A 14374-nucleotide genomic window follows, 5' to 3' on the forward strand; every position below is an offset into this window, starting at 1 on the left:
AGAGAGAGAGAGAGAGAGAGAGAGAGAGAGAGAGAGAGAGAGAGAGAGAGAGAGACAGAATCTCACTGCGTATCCCTGGCTGTCCTGGAACTCAGCAGAGATCACCTATCCCTACAAGTTGTAACAACTCTTACTTATGGGGTGGGGGTAGGAAGCAGGGATTTCCCCAGCTCTTGACTCTGGCCTTCTACCAGCTTCCAGGCTGGCCTCGATTTTGGGATTTCTCGGCACTTCACAGCAGAGACAGTCTGCAGAGGATGCTAACTTATGTCAGAGAAAGCCGGAAGGATGGCGCGGGCCGGTTGCTGGAGAATGCTAGGAAGGGCGGATGGTGAGGACTAAGGAGGCTGGGAGGATGTAGCAGGCTGAAGGTGGTTCACTTGAGGCCTGGGGATAGGAAAAGAAGTGAAGTGTAACTTTCACTCCCAGTGCACTGAAACCTCGTTTACTGCCTGTTTGTCGTTCTAAGTCTCCAGGCTTATTTTTGCCAACGCAAACGTGTTCTCCATCTGCTGGCCAGTGCCCTGGTCTACCCATATCAAGAGATGGTATTTGGCAGCTTGGGCAACAGTGAGCGGCAGTGCCCAAGTCCCCTGTTATTACTTTTTTTTTTTTAAATGATAGTCCCTAAATATCATTGGTTGGCCTTGAACTAACAGATCCTCCTATCCCTACAAATCATAACAAGTCTTGCATGGACCTGGGAAGTAGTGATTTCCCCAGCTCTTAGCTGGCTACTGGCTTCCAGGCTGACCTTGATACTGGGATTCTACATCATTTTAGAGCAAACAGCACTTGGTCCAGGTCGGAGACCTTGGCCCCAAAGACTTAACTCTGACGCGTTCCAGTTATCAGGCCTGCCGTTTCTGGTCTTGTTCTCTCTGGCCTTCCTTTACCGTGCTGCCTTGCTTCCAGTCCAGGCTGCTTTTGAACTGTCCAGCTGCCTTGCCGTTCATTGTCTCAGCTTGGCCGCCAGACCGCACAGCTGCGTCAGCTATCCCAGCTGCTTTTCATGTTGTCCCCTCAGTTCACAGAACAGAAAGACAAGAAAAGAGCACTTGAGAGAAAACTTTTATTGGGTCAGATGCTCCAAAACCAGAGAAGACTGCACAGGATAGTGTCTTCCAGGCAACTCACTAAGTGATCCTGAGCCTGCATCTTTTACTCTTTTTCTGTGGGTTTTTTTTTTCTTTTTTGTCAGAAACATATCAGTTTAATTGAAAATCAAAGAATTTAATGTTTTTCTACCATCATCCTGTACTGAATCGATATATCTTTGAATTATATTGTGTTAAAGTGTTTGGCTTAGGGACTGGAAAATGAGTTAGAGTTCAAAGCACTTGGTCTTTCACAGGTTCTGGGTTAACAAACCCAGCACCCGCATGAGCACTGCACCTGGAAATCCTAACCACTCTTCTAGCCTCTTAGGATGCCGTGTACAGCACACATGCATAAACACACAGACATGCACATATACACAAGTACCTTCATTTTATTAGTCTGTAAAATTACTTTTATCCCTACCATTTAAATAAGTTTCCTTATAATTTGTTATATGCTTTATTCACATGCCTAGTTTACCTACTTAGATACTTGGGGTTCCATAAAAATTTCCCAGGTAAAAAGGGTATGAGGGTGGAAAAAGCTGAAGATGCCCTAATACAGAATTCCCTGGGGTTTGCAATACACAAAATCTGGTCCCAGCTGTTCCTAACCACCATGGCTGACTCCAGGAGACTGGCAACTGGCTGTAATCAGTGTGTAGTATTTTCGGAGCGGCAGTGGAATATTCAAGAAGGCTGGGGCTGTTTGTAGAAATACAGCTGACTGACTGACAGTTCTTTTGTTGGGACAGCAGGAAGAGTCCAACTGCTGAATAGTGGGTCATATTGCCCAGCCCCAGTCTTTGCTTATTTGAAAAAATTATATGAAAAAATTAACATCAGAAGGAACACTTACTATAAGAATACTAATAACACTAGTAGTGATTTTCAGAGTGCCCCAGGGAGAAGCAGGCACCCTCATCTAGCTCACAGAAACTTTAGTGGTGCTGCAAGGCTTAACACTGGGCTTTGGGGGAGTTGCAATATGAAGGAGTTAAACACAGGAACTCATAATTGTCTGGGTTTAAATCACCTCTATCCTTGACTATCTGTGATTTTGGTAAAGTTACTTAGAATATTTGCTTTGTAATAGTCTGCAACCTATGAGGAACAAAGATGAGTCTGTATGTGTAGAAAGCTTAGAACAATGCCTGGGGAGAGGAAACACCAAGAAAAATCTTGCATGTTTGTAGGCAGAGTTTTCCTGTCCTGACCTCCTGTTCCAAAACACCTGGCAGCCACATCCCCAAATTACCACACAGAAGCTTAATATTACTTATAAATACTTGCCCAATAGCTCAGTCTTGTCACTAGCTAACTCTTACATTTTAAATTAACCCATATTTCTTAACTGTCCTCTGCCACATGGCTTGTGGCTTTACCTGTCCCCCAGTATGTCCTGCTTCTTCTGGGGCTCCTGGACACTCCCACTGACTCCACCCTACTTTCTCCCTGCATCCTGTTTGATAACTGGCCTATATGTTTTTTGCCAATGAGAGTAATACATATTCATACTGTACAAAAAGATTGTTCTGCACCATTTCCCTCTTTTGTCTAAAAAAGAAGGTTTTAACCTTGACATAGTAAAACTATATATAACAAAAATGGTTATCAGGTAAGAATTACAGTTACAACATCCAGTTTATTTGTATTTGGCAAAATTAGAGAAAATACTCAATTATCTATCTCTTCTTGGAGAGTCTAAAGTTTTATTTCTAATTTACTTTCTATTATAACTAAGGAGAATTATAACTATTTAGTCTTCAACTCCATCAAAGACCTGAGAAGGATGAAATGTTACCTAATGACAGGAACATCATGCTGTCTGGACAGTCACCCAAAGTTCCTCTGTAACGTTGGGACATCCAACTCTGGCCTACAGGCCTAGCATATCTGAGACTCTGTGAATCAGGGAATTCTGAAGGACTGTCTTACCTTGGCTTGGCAAATTTGGCAGTCGCCTTTCTTGTGTCCTGCTAGTCTAGTTTGGACAGTAACTGTCAGCATTTGAGGCAAGGGCAGTTTCTTTTCCCAGTGGCTAGTCTTTGCCATAAAGAAAACAAACTCTGCACGGAGTTTCTTTGATGCCCATCATCTTCTTGAACTCTCAGAGATCCTCCTGCCTCTGCCTCCCGAATGCTGGGATTAAAGGCGTGCGCCACCAACGCCTGGCCATAAACAGGCTTTTGTAGACATAATCTATTCTTTCCAGCAAGGCAACTTGGTAGTGGGAAGAGAAAACTTTTGTTTTGTTTGAGACAGGTTCATGTCATAGCTCAGGTTGATCTAAAGTTCACTGTCATCCAGGGTATAAGTAGTCCATGTTGTCAACAAGCATGACAATCCTCCTGCCTCAATCGCCCATATACTGGGATTGTAGGCATGAGACACTACACCTAGATAAGTGATTTTTTTATTAAATGTTGCTGTTATTAAACTTTAATGTCTTCCAGCTATTAGATTTCTACACATATGATAGCACTGTAGATTTTTACTATGGGGTATGGTGGTTTAAATAAGAATGGCCCCCCACAGACTCATATTTGAATGCTTAGTCACCAGGGAGTGGAACTTTTTGAAAGGATTACAAGGATTAGGAGGTGTGGCCTTGTTGAAGGAAGTGTGTCACTGGCCATGGACTTTGAGGTTTCAGAAGGCCACTATGTGTCCAGTGTCTTTGCTTATGGATCAGATTGTAAACTCTTAACTATTGCTCCATTACTACCTGCATGCCACCATGACCCCCACCAAGATGATAATGGACTAAACTTCTGAAACTGTAAGCAAGCCCTCAATTAAATGCATTCTTTTATAAGAGTTACCTTGGTTGCTGGGCAGTGGTGGTGCATGCCTTTAATCCTATCACTTAGGAGACAGAGGCAAGTGAATGGCTGTGAGTTCAAGGACAGCCTGGTCTACAAATCGAGTTCATGGACAGCCAGGGTTACACAGAGAAACCCTATCTCAAAAACAAACAAGCAAAAAACAAAAAAGAAGTTGCCTTGCTTATAGTGTCTCTTCACAGCAACAGAACAGTGACTAAGAAATGGGGTTAGCTGACTGTAATGCATATATATGTCAAGAGAGTTGCAAGGTAGGTAATTTAATGGCCTTTCTCAAAGATCATATCTTTTTTTCTCCATTTTTTATTTGAATTAGAAACAAGATTGTTTTACATGTCAATCCCAGTTCCCTCTCCCTTCCTCCTCCCCCCCAACTAATATCCTACCTATCCCATACCCTTTCTGCTCCCCAGGGAGTGTGAGGTCTTCCATAGGGGGGTGTCTTCTGAGTCTGTCATATCCTTTGGGATAAGGCCTGGGCCCACCCCCATGTGTCTAGGCTCAGGGAGTATCCCTCTATGTGGAATGGGTTTCAAAGGTCATATTCTAATCTCTGAAATGGTGAATACATCACTGAATGTGGCAAATATTTTGTAGCTATGATTAACTGGAATTTTGAGATGAGTGGGTTATCCTATGTTATCTGAGCAAGTCTATTGTAACTACAAGAGTCTTTAATGGAGGAAGGGAGGAGAAGGAGTGAGAGACTAGGGGAAGGGTACGGTGGTGATAGAATCTGAGATCAGAAAAGAAAGAAGGCACTGTCCAGCTAGCTTTGGAAATGGAAAATGCTTTCCAAACAGAAGCTTCACTTGTGGATACCATTTAGATTTTTGACCACCAGAACTCTAAAATGTTATGTTGCTGCGAACCCTTGAGTTTCTAGTAACTTGTTATAGTGATGTCTTAGTTTAGACAATATGCCATGGGCTGGGTGGCTTATAAACAATAGAAATTTATTCCTCATAGTTCTAAATGCTGGGAGGTTCAAGATCATTGCAAAGCCAACTTTGTGTTTAGTGGGGCCTTGTTTCTCACCTTGCAGACAGTGCTCATGTTGTAATGGTATAGGTGCTCTTAGATCTCTTACACGATAATCCCATTCAATAAGCCTCTTCCCTCAAGTCCCAATCATCTTCCTAAACAATCACGTGGTGGGGGATTAGGATTTCAACCCGCAAGACTTGGCAGGTGGAGGCAGGGAACAACTAATACAAATGGTTCGTCTATGGCAAGCAAGAAGCAGAAAGCTTATGTTGTTAGTATAATAGATACGTACTTAAAATGGAATGTCAGATAAACACATCATTTTGCTAGTGTGTGTCCAATCTGTCCCAAATATTTTATACAGGATTTACTTAGTTGTTGGGAGCACAGTACCAGGAATGTTAAGCATGCAGGAATAGACATAAAACCTTTTCTTCCATCCAGAAAGCTGAGAATTGGAGGTGATTAAGAGCCTGCTGATCTGTGATATCTGTTGGACCAGGCCATATCAAGCTCCTACAACCATGAGGTAGCTAGTAATCTAAATGACCTTTATAGCCAGAGGCTCCCTCCAAGCTCTCACAACCAGGACCAGAGGTGGCTGATAGCCCAGATAACCTCTATGCTATCTGTATGGCTGAGACAGGGCCAGAGCCTTCCCTAGGTCCTTAAGCTAATGGAGGTAGCCTATCTCTAGAACCCATCTTCTTGGAAGAAATGGAATGTACCACGAGTTGAGTTTCCATGTAATTATACTTCCTGTGCACAATGGATTATATTATACCAGGAAACTTTTTTCCAAAGTATACTGTGTTTAAATTTATTGGGAATAAACCACCTGGCATCAGTCTCCCCAAAGTCCTGATCTAGGTGACAAAGTCAATCTAAACCAAGCTTTCATTCTCACCTCATCCAAGTTTATTTCCCTGCCTACCGTGACCACCTGCAGGGTCCCCTCACTTGGTTAAAATGTTTTACTTTATCTGAAATTCAAATGTGACTGGACATTTTGTAATTTTTTTGCTAACTCTTTAAACCTTGAACTAGTATACTATGCTTATAAATTAATTTCTGAATTAATTTTAGTTTTATGTTCATCATAATGTGTCATTCTTGTAGGATATATAATATCTGTGAAGAGCATTTACTTGGTAATTTTTTATTGCTATGGAAGATTATGTATCTAAGAGTCCTGAGTGAGAAGAAATCTTTATATTAGTAGCAATTCATTCCTTGGCACAAAAGGGAAGGCCATGTCCATTGTCTAAGAATGTTAAAGCTTGTGGGTTTTGAAATACCTAGAACAGAGCTTGCAAAACCAATGGCGTTGGGGCCCAGGCACATTATAAGTAAAGCTATTCATGTGTAGGACAATAGGATTGTGTGGGGACTGTGGTGCCCACATAGTGCATGATGGGTCTAAAGATTCAGATAATAGCAAAACAAAATGTAAGCTGCTGGTTCATTTGTCCCCCCAAACATTATCCCCATCACTTCAATCCATTCAAATATACTCAACCTGCTAGAAAAGGTTTTTTGCTCCTTTTAACTAAATTTCTGATCCCAAGATCTTCCTATTTATAAATTGCAGAACTTCTTCTGAACAGAATTCATCTTTAAAAACAAACTCCTGCCACTCTCTGCTGTGCTCTTCTCTTTGGCAGCATCGGCATAGGCAGTGATCTGGGTAAAGATACAACCCCCAGATCACATTACAGACAAAACTGAATCAGAAATCCCAGAGTGGGACTCGGCAGTCTGAATGTTACAGCCCCTGCAATTGACAGAGTGTGAAGATCAGAACTTCTAGATACAGCCAGTCTCATGTAGGTCTGGGTGTCCAGTCTGCTTTAGACAAGATGATGGCGGATGTCAGCACCTCTTCCCTGCTTGTAGATTCCCAGAATTGTATGGAATCAGAAAAGCCGGATGGAATTCCTACTGTGTGGTGGGCGGGGTAATTGTAAAAAAAGAAGTGCTTTCCTTGAAGTGTTTCCAAACCTTTCTTCATTCACATTTTGTGACCTTTGGTTACAGCTTAATCTTGAAGCATACATAACATTACAATTTTTTAAATGTTAAGAGCAATTTTAGGTCTTGACTGAAAAGTGCATTCTCTTTCTTCCCTGCCACAGCCCTTCCACATGGCCAACATCTACTCCAGTGCTGTATTGATGATCAGGAGCCAGCATTTGCTAACTGTCTCATGGCCAACATCTACTCCAGTGCTGTATTGATGATCAGGAGCCAGTATTTGCTAACTGTCTCATGGCCAGCATCTCCTCCAGTGCTGTATTGATCAGGAGCCAGCATTTGCTAACTGTCACATGGTCAGCATCTCCTCTAGTGCTGTATTATTGATGAACACAAGTCAGCACTTGTTACCTGTCTTACAATATGTATGTTACAAAACATAGAGAACCTGTGATTTTCCCATTTGAAAAGCTAGTAAATTGTAGAACCAAGATCCATAACCATGCAGCTTGTTGCCAGAGACTCCATTCTTAGCTATATCTCATGCTCTATCTTAAAAACGGGGATCCAGCCAGGTGTTGGTGGCGCATGCCTTTAATCCCAGCACTCGGGATGCAGAGGCAGGCGGATCTCTGTGAGTTCGAGACCAACCTGGTCTACAAGAGCTAGTTCCAGGACAGCCTCCAAAGCCACAGAGAAACCCTGTCTTGAAAAATAAAACAAAACAAAAAAAAATGGGGATCCATTTCCTGCCAAGCATGTTATCTACACCTTTAATATCAAACCAGGTTACTTCTTATCTGTCTTGGCTAGTTTTATATCAACTTGACACAAACTAGAATCATCAGAGAGGAGGATACCTCAATTGAGAAAATGCCTAGACAAGATTCAGCTGTAGGCAAGCCTGTAGGGCATTTTCTCAGTTGGTGATTGTTAGGGAGGGCCTGTCCATGGTGGGTGGAACCATTCCTGGACTGGTGGACCTGGGTTCTATAAGAAAGCAGGGTGAACAAGCCTTGGGGAGCAAGCCAGTAAACAGTACCTCTCCATGGCTTCTGCATCAACTCCTGCTTCTGGGTTCCTGCCCTGCTTGAGTTCCTGTCCTGACTTTCTTTGATGATATGGAACTGTGATATGGAAGCATAAGCTGAATGAACTCTTTCCTCCTCAAGTTACTTTGGTCATGGTGTGCCATCACAGTAATAGTAACCTTAACTAAGACACTATCTTTTACTATGAAGATTTGATTCCTTTGCCATCTCCCAGCTAGAAAGAGAGCCAGCTGCCATCATTGGGTATTCATATTCAAGTTCTGCAGCTTTGATTTGGCCCATAACTCACATAGTAGGGCTCAGTGGTGCAGAAACATGACAAGGTTTAATTCAGCCCAGTGCATAGGCAAGAGAACTAACCTTCATTATAAGGAACAGGGAGAGTGGTCTTAAAGCTTGACTGACTCCTATAAAAGATGTTGTTACACAGTTTTGGTGACTCCATTATTCCTAACTTCTAGGGGTGCTGCACCTATATCATCCACAACCTGGTTGTACAAATTCATGATGTAACACTGACTTTATTTCACCCCCTCCAAAAGTTGTGAAGAGAGAAGCCGATGTGGGTTTGGAAGATGCAACTTCAGCAGAAGTGGGAGGCCACCAGATGATGACTTTTAGTGAAGTGTCAGTGGGAAGCCAAGGGATCGTGTGAGCACACCAAGCAAAGTAGAATTATGTTAAGATAGCATGTCAGTGGCTGTAGTCTCTAAAGGGGTTCCTGAAACTCCTACCTTTGAGTATATAGGGTCTACTATTGTTTGTTCTTCTTGAATAACTGTCTTTGCCATTCTGAGAATGCCCTTCTCAGGGGGCTGTTAGCTAAGCAGAATCCCTCCATTTTACAGACGAGCAGAGATGAACAGAAACAAAGTAGCTTTCCTAAGGACACACAGCTCAGCTATTTAAGTAATAGTCAGGATTTCAATGCTTTTGTCTAGTTGTCTGTCTTCATGTCTGTGTTCTGAAGCCCTATCTTATGACTCTTGCTAATAGGGAGTTCTACTTCACAGGTAAGTATATATCACAAAAGGTGGTCCTGAGCCCATGGTACAGCACAAGACACAAAGTGAGGCTCATAAACATTTGTTGAATGTTTTTGACTTTGCAAAATTATAGCCTTAGGAAGTGAAACACCTGCATGTTTTGACTAAATAATTGTTTGTAATAGTTACTTTGCAGTTTTGGGTTCCCTGTATGTGGTATATCAGCTTTGCAAGTTCATTCTGTAAAATACTCTGATGTTACTTATGTTGTACTTGTGTTGTTCTTCTGTAAAAGTTTAAAAATTAGAAAAATGAAAAGAAACTGTGAGATGGAAACCAGTGCAATGGAACACAAATGATAGCGTACATTAACCATAGTTTATTCCAGGGGGGAGGGGGAAGAGCGGGAGAGATGAGAGAGAGAGAGAGACAGAGACAGAGAGTGAGAGAGAGACAGAGACAGAGACAGAGACAGAGAGAGAGAGAGAGAGAGAGAGAGAAAGAGAGAGAGAGAGTGAAAGACCCCTGGAGGCTCAGGCCCCCAGGATCTCGGTCCAGGACCTCCACGACCCCAATCACCAGGCGGAGTCGAAAGCTTGATGCAAACAGCACGAGGCTTTATTGTAGTTGTTTAATGAGCTAAACCCATGTTAGCTAGGGCCTCTCATCCATCCACCATGGCAAATGGCTAGGAAAGACACTGCGAAGCCATGGCATAGAGATCTTATAGGGCAGTGTAAGGGGAGTGTCTAGGGGTATGCACAGGCTCAGGATTGGTGTGCCTCCAGGCTTGCCCTGTGTTGATTGGTCAACTGGTTGTTATGGTCCATAGGCCCTCCCAGGGTGATTGCTATGCTCTTTGTGTCATTGCAGTGCACTTGTCGGTAAAGCACACCCAGAGCCATAAAGCATAACACCACCAGCTAACTTCTGATTGGTTCCTTGCCACGAGGCAGGCATCTGACCTCCTAGTGACCAAGGCAAGGTCAGGCAAGCATGTGTTACTGTCATGGCTGCTGAAATGGGGAGCTGGTCCCTTCAAGAGCAAAGAGAGAGAAGGCAAGAGAGAGTAAGAGAAGAGAGTGTAAATGGGACGGGGGTCTGTGTTTTAAAGGGGTCCTTTACACCTGTGTGCAGACTTCGTTACCATAGAACCCTGGACTGACCAGGGTACTGCTTGAGTGGATTCTGCCAGGTAACAGGGTCAGGCCAGTGTAATGTCTGAACCTTTCAACTTGGACATTAGATTATCTGGAATATTTGTTTAGAATGAGCCCAGGCAGGCTTTTGATGGTCACTTCATCCAGTTCTAAAGGCAGGCAGACCATGTGTTTGGGAACCTGGTTTAGGATATTGCCTGAAAACAATGCAAGTTCTTTTTCCCTTTAGTTTACAGTTTTGACATTTCTGGATCTTTAGGAACTTGTGTTTTCCTCCAGATAAAATATGGCTTAAATGCATTAGTAATGATGTCATTAGACTTATTCTTCATAACTTTAACTTTTTCTGAAAGAAACAATATGATTGTACAGTCCTGAAGAACATTTAAATATACAACAGTCAACTGATGCCCATTTGAAGCTATAACTCCATCAAACTGTGGGGTTGATCCAACATAAAATTAGATCACTCATCTGTTAGGAGAAAAGTTCCAACAGGAAAATGTAGGTAGGACATGAGTCATAGTGTGACATTCTTCTGCCCTGTAAGCAAATCCTATTTAACTAAACCTTATGTTTAGAAGGATTTTTTGTATAAAAATGTTACATACCTAGCCCGTTGACCTGTAGACCTCTTACACATTTGACCATCTCAGGGTGATGAACTGGACTCTGGGAATAAGTCAGCCATCATTCTTGTAGAAGCCTTTGCAACTACATATGCTTCCTTCACAAGGAATTTGAGATCATTTAAAACCAGCAAGGAATTAAGCCTTGAGTGTTTCCCTTTTATTGTGTTGTTGTCAATGTTGTTGTTGTTATTGCTTGTGTTTAGGCAGTATGGTCTGACATGAAGGCTAGTATTAAAGGCTGTAAAGTATTAAAATGTGGAGTCCTCCCTTCTCAACTTTTCCTCCTATCATTACAGTTTTTAGGAGGTAAGGATTAAATTTCATAATGTCAGCTGATCAAGTTAGAAGTTCACAGCAACAACATTTTCAAAATTATGGTGTCTTAGCTTAAAATGCTTCCACTGGCAAGTTCCAGTCAACAGCCAGAATTGGGAGCCACTGGAAAGGGTATGGCTTTGGTCACAGAACTGTGAGTTGCACCCCTCACCCTGTTCTCTTTCCTCTTCCGCTTTCAAAGAGTGGAGAGCTCTTAGCTGAATCACAGAGCAGCTACAAATGGTGGAGGCACCAGGAGAAAAGCAAAGAACAGACGAGGTATCTTAAAGCAACATTGATACCCCATGCTGGTGTCCCTGGTGTGTTTCCAGAGTTCCGGTTGACTCCTACCCCCTGGTGCTCAAGTTAATGAGAACCCAGTCTCTTACTTGATTTTTCTGTATCATTTGCCTTTGAAGATACTTCCTGTCCTTGATTCTAGGGATTTGTAGTTTCTTTTGCTTTTTCCTATCCTTTTGGCCATTCCTTTTCTGCTTCCTTTGAGGGTTTTTCTTCTCCATGAAGTGATCACAAGGCAATACACTTGGCCCCTTAGCTGAACTCTGCATGTTTCCAGATGTCCCATGGGTATTTCTTTTTTTTTTTTATTTCAAGACAGGGTTTCTCTTGTAGCTTTGGAGCCTATCCTGGCACTCACTCTGGAGACCAGGCTGGCCTCGAACTCACAGAGATCTGCCTGTCTCTGCCTCTGCCTCCTGCGTGCTAGGATTAAAGGCGTGCTCCACCAACGCCCAACAGGTATTTCTAATTCACTCTATCCACATGAACTTTGATATCTTCTCCACAAACTTGTTATTCTCTGTGTCGTCTCTGGTGAGTGGCAACACCCTCAGAAACCAGTTTTTATGGTTTAACTCTCAGTATTTCCCTCGTCACACTCTCCTCATTACCAACGATTTAAGACTAATGAAGAAATTGTTCAGAACTGAGACATTTCATACACTCAAAACCCTCACAAGCACCTCTGTACAACATACTAAATGGAAATGTTTGGTTTTATCTAGAAAGAAATGCGTGCTGGTATATTATCATTGTGTTAAATAAATGCACTGTAAGCACCGAGAAGAATTGCATATAAAATGCACACTAATGCACTAGAGTAGTGAGATTTTGAGGTATTGCATGCAATGGAGATAAAAATCGGGAAGAAACACAAGGTCTGCTTAACAACTCCTATTGGGACTTGGAGAGAACATTTGGCTCATACCTAAGTAGACTCAGCAGCCCTGGGAATTGTAGATGGATGGCTTCACTTTGTGGTTGCTTCTCTTTGTGTGGAAGAAAGGTGTGTGTGTGTGTGTGTGTGTGTGTATCCATATATGCCAGGATGCATGGATGTGTGTATGGAGACCAAAGGCAATGTTCCTCATGTGTTGTCCACCTTGAGACAGGGTCTCTTCCTGGCCTGGGATTCATCGATTAGGCTAAGCTAGGTGACTAGTGAGTTCTGGGAATTTGCCAGTCTTCAGTACCCCAGCACTGGAATCACAAGCACACCACTACACCTAACTTAAATAGGAGCTAGAGATTGAGCTAAGTCCCTTTGCTCCTAAGAGAGCACTGTACTGAGAAGTCTCTCCAGTCTCTATGGGCATGTTTTGACTGGAGACTACAGCATTGGTTAGGAAGACTTGATCCTGTCCCAAGGCACCCAGCAAGCTGTGATGGCTGGTTAGCTTACACTGTGAAGCCCTATACTTAGTCGCACAGCCATGTGCTCACACTTGGTGATACACACTGGCTATTAAAGAGCTGCCAGAGAGCTCAGAGGCACACAGAGGGATGCTTCCTGGGGCCATGCTCACCCCACTCTCTGTGGGTGTCACACTGCTCAGGAAGAAACAGGAAACAGCTGCAGAGAGTTAGGACCATTGGCAGCAGCGCTGGTGTCAGAACCCTTTTGGCAAGGAGCATCTGTTGGTGGCTGTATGAGGAGTGCCAAGATTTTCTGAGCTGCCAAGAAAGAACAAATGTGGGTGGGAGAACAGAGGCAAAGAGAACACCACTAGTCCATCTTTGAACACGAGTGGGAAATAAGCAAAGAGGTGAATGCCTCCAGAGATGGGACACGATCACTGATGGCTTTGGGTGGAGGACACAATCTTCAGTGAGTGAGCGACAAATGGAATGCACTCACCCTCATTCTACCAAGGGCTTAATGTTGCCTGAGAATCCTCTTAATTTGGGAGTCTGGAATAGTGATGAGTAGAGTGGGGCTGTGGAGACAGTATCCCACATATCCCCAAATTTGCAATCTTCCTGTCTCAGTCTCCTAAGTCCTGATATTATAGGTGTATACCACGTCAATAAGTCATGTTTTTAAAATGGTGATTTTATCCCTTCTCAGTGAAGACTTAAATCTCACACTATTTGAAGCCCATCATTATTTGTTCAAAACTATAATAAACTTTTATTTCTTCTTCTGTTTCAACTACCATTACCCTCCCCATTTTCCCTTAGTTTTTTTTTATCCTAATGTAATCTACTTATGTTGAAAATATCGTACTAGCTAATTTTATCATAGTTCATTATGATCATATCCTGTGAAGACAGCTGCAAAAAAAAAATCTATTGTACTGACTTATGGTTATAAATGCTAGTAACCTACACATGATTAAAACGGCACACACTATAATCTTAATGAACAATCATGATGACTGTCAGATGGCACAAATGGCACAAATAGGAAACAATAAGCAAGACTTTGAGGAAGTCTCAGACCTAAGAGGTGGCAAGCATTCTGGACTCTTTCAAGCTCAGCCCACAGAAGAGATGTTTGGCTTCATGATGTTACTTATGCAAATCTGAGAAAGGAAGGAACTCTTTTTTGACTAGGTGACAATCAGGCTCACTGGAGGCAGATAACTGTTAGAAACTGGCTTACTGAGGCTGCGTTGACGAGAGGTATCAGACAGTATTTGGGGCTGGTACATTGTTAGGCAACTGATGTTCAGGGGAAAACAAATTTGCTATGTGGCCCCAACTGTGCACTATTGGAAGGTTGACCTCAGGGGAGGGTTAGGCTTTTACGGACAAGCTCTTGAAGGAACCGGCTTCCCTTTTGGCAGCCATAACAGCCGAACACGTGCTTGCCATAAACCTGCCTTGGTCACTCAGAGGTCAGATGCCTGTCTTGTGACAAGGAACCAATCAGAAGTTAGCTGGTGGCGCTATGCTTTACGACCCTGGGTGTGCTTTACGGACAAGCGCACGACAATGACGTAAGAGCATAGCAACCACCCTGGGAGGGCCTATGGGCCATAACAACCAGTTGACCAATCAACACAGGGCAAGCCCTCCA

The 14374-nt window shown here is 42.8% G+C and overlaps 1 long non-coding RNA gene across 1 annotated transcript; it reads left to right on the forward strand.

The window, feature by feature from the left end:
* Positions 1-42: 42 nt before the first annotated feature.
* On the forward strand, positions 43-7706 carry LOC113832947. The gene is made up of 2 exons (XR_003480441.1): positions 43-331; positions 7069-7706. It is a non-coding gene; the product is annotated as an uncharacterized LOC113832947 (long non-coding RNA).
* The last annotated feature ends 6668 nt before the right edge of the window (positions 7707-14374 follow it).

This window comes from Cricetulus griseus, assembly GCF_003668045.3.
Source record: "Cricetulus griseus strain 17A/GY chromosome 1 unlocalized genomic scaffold, alternate assembly CriGri-PICRH-1.0 chr1_0, whole genome shotgun sequence".
In the NCBI taxonomy this organism is placed as follows: Eukaryota; Metazoa; Chordata; class Mammalia; order Rodentia; family Cricetidae; genus Cricetulus; species Cricetulus griseus.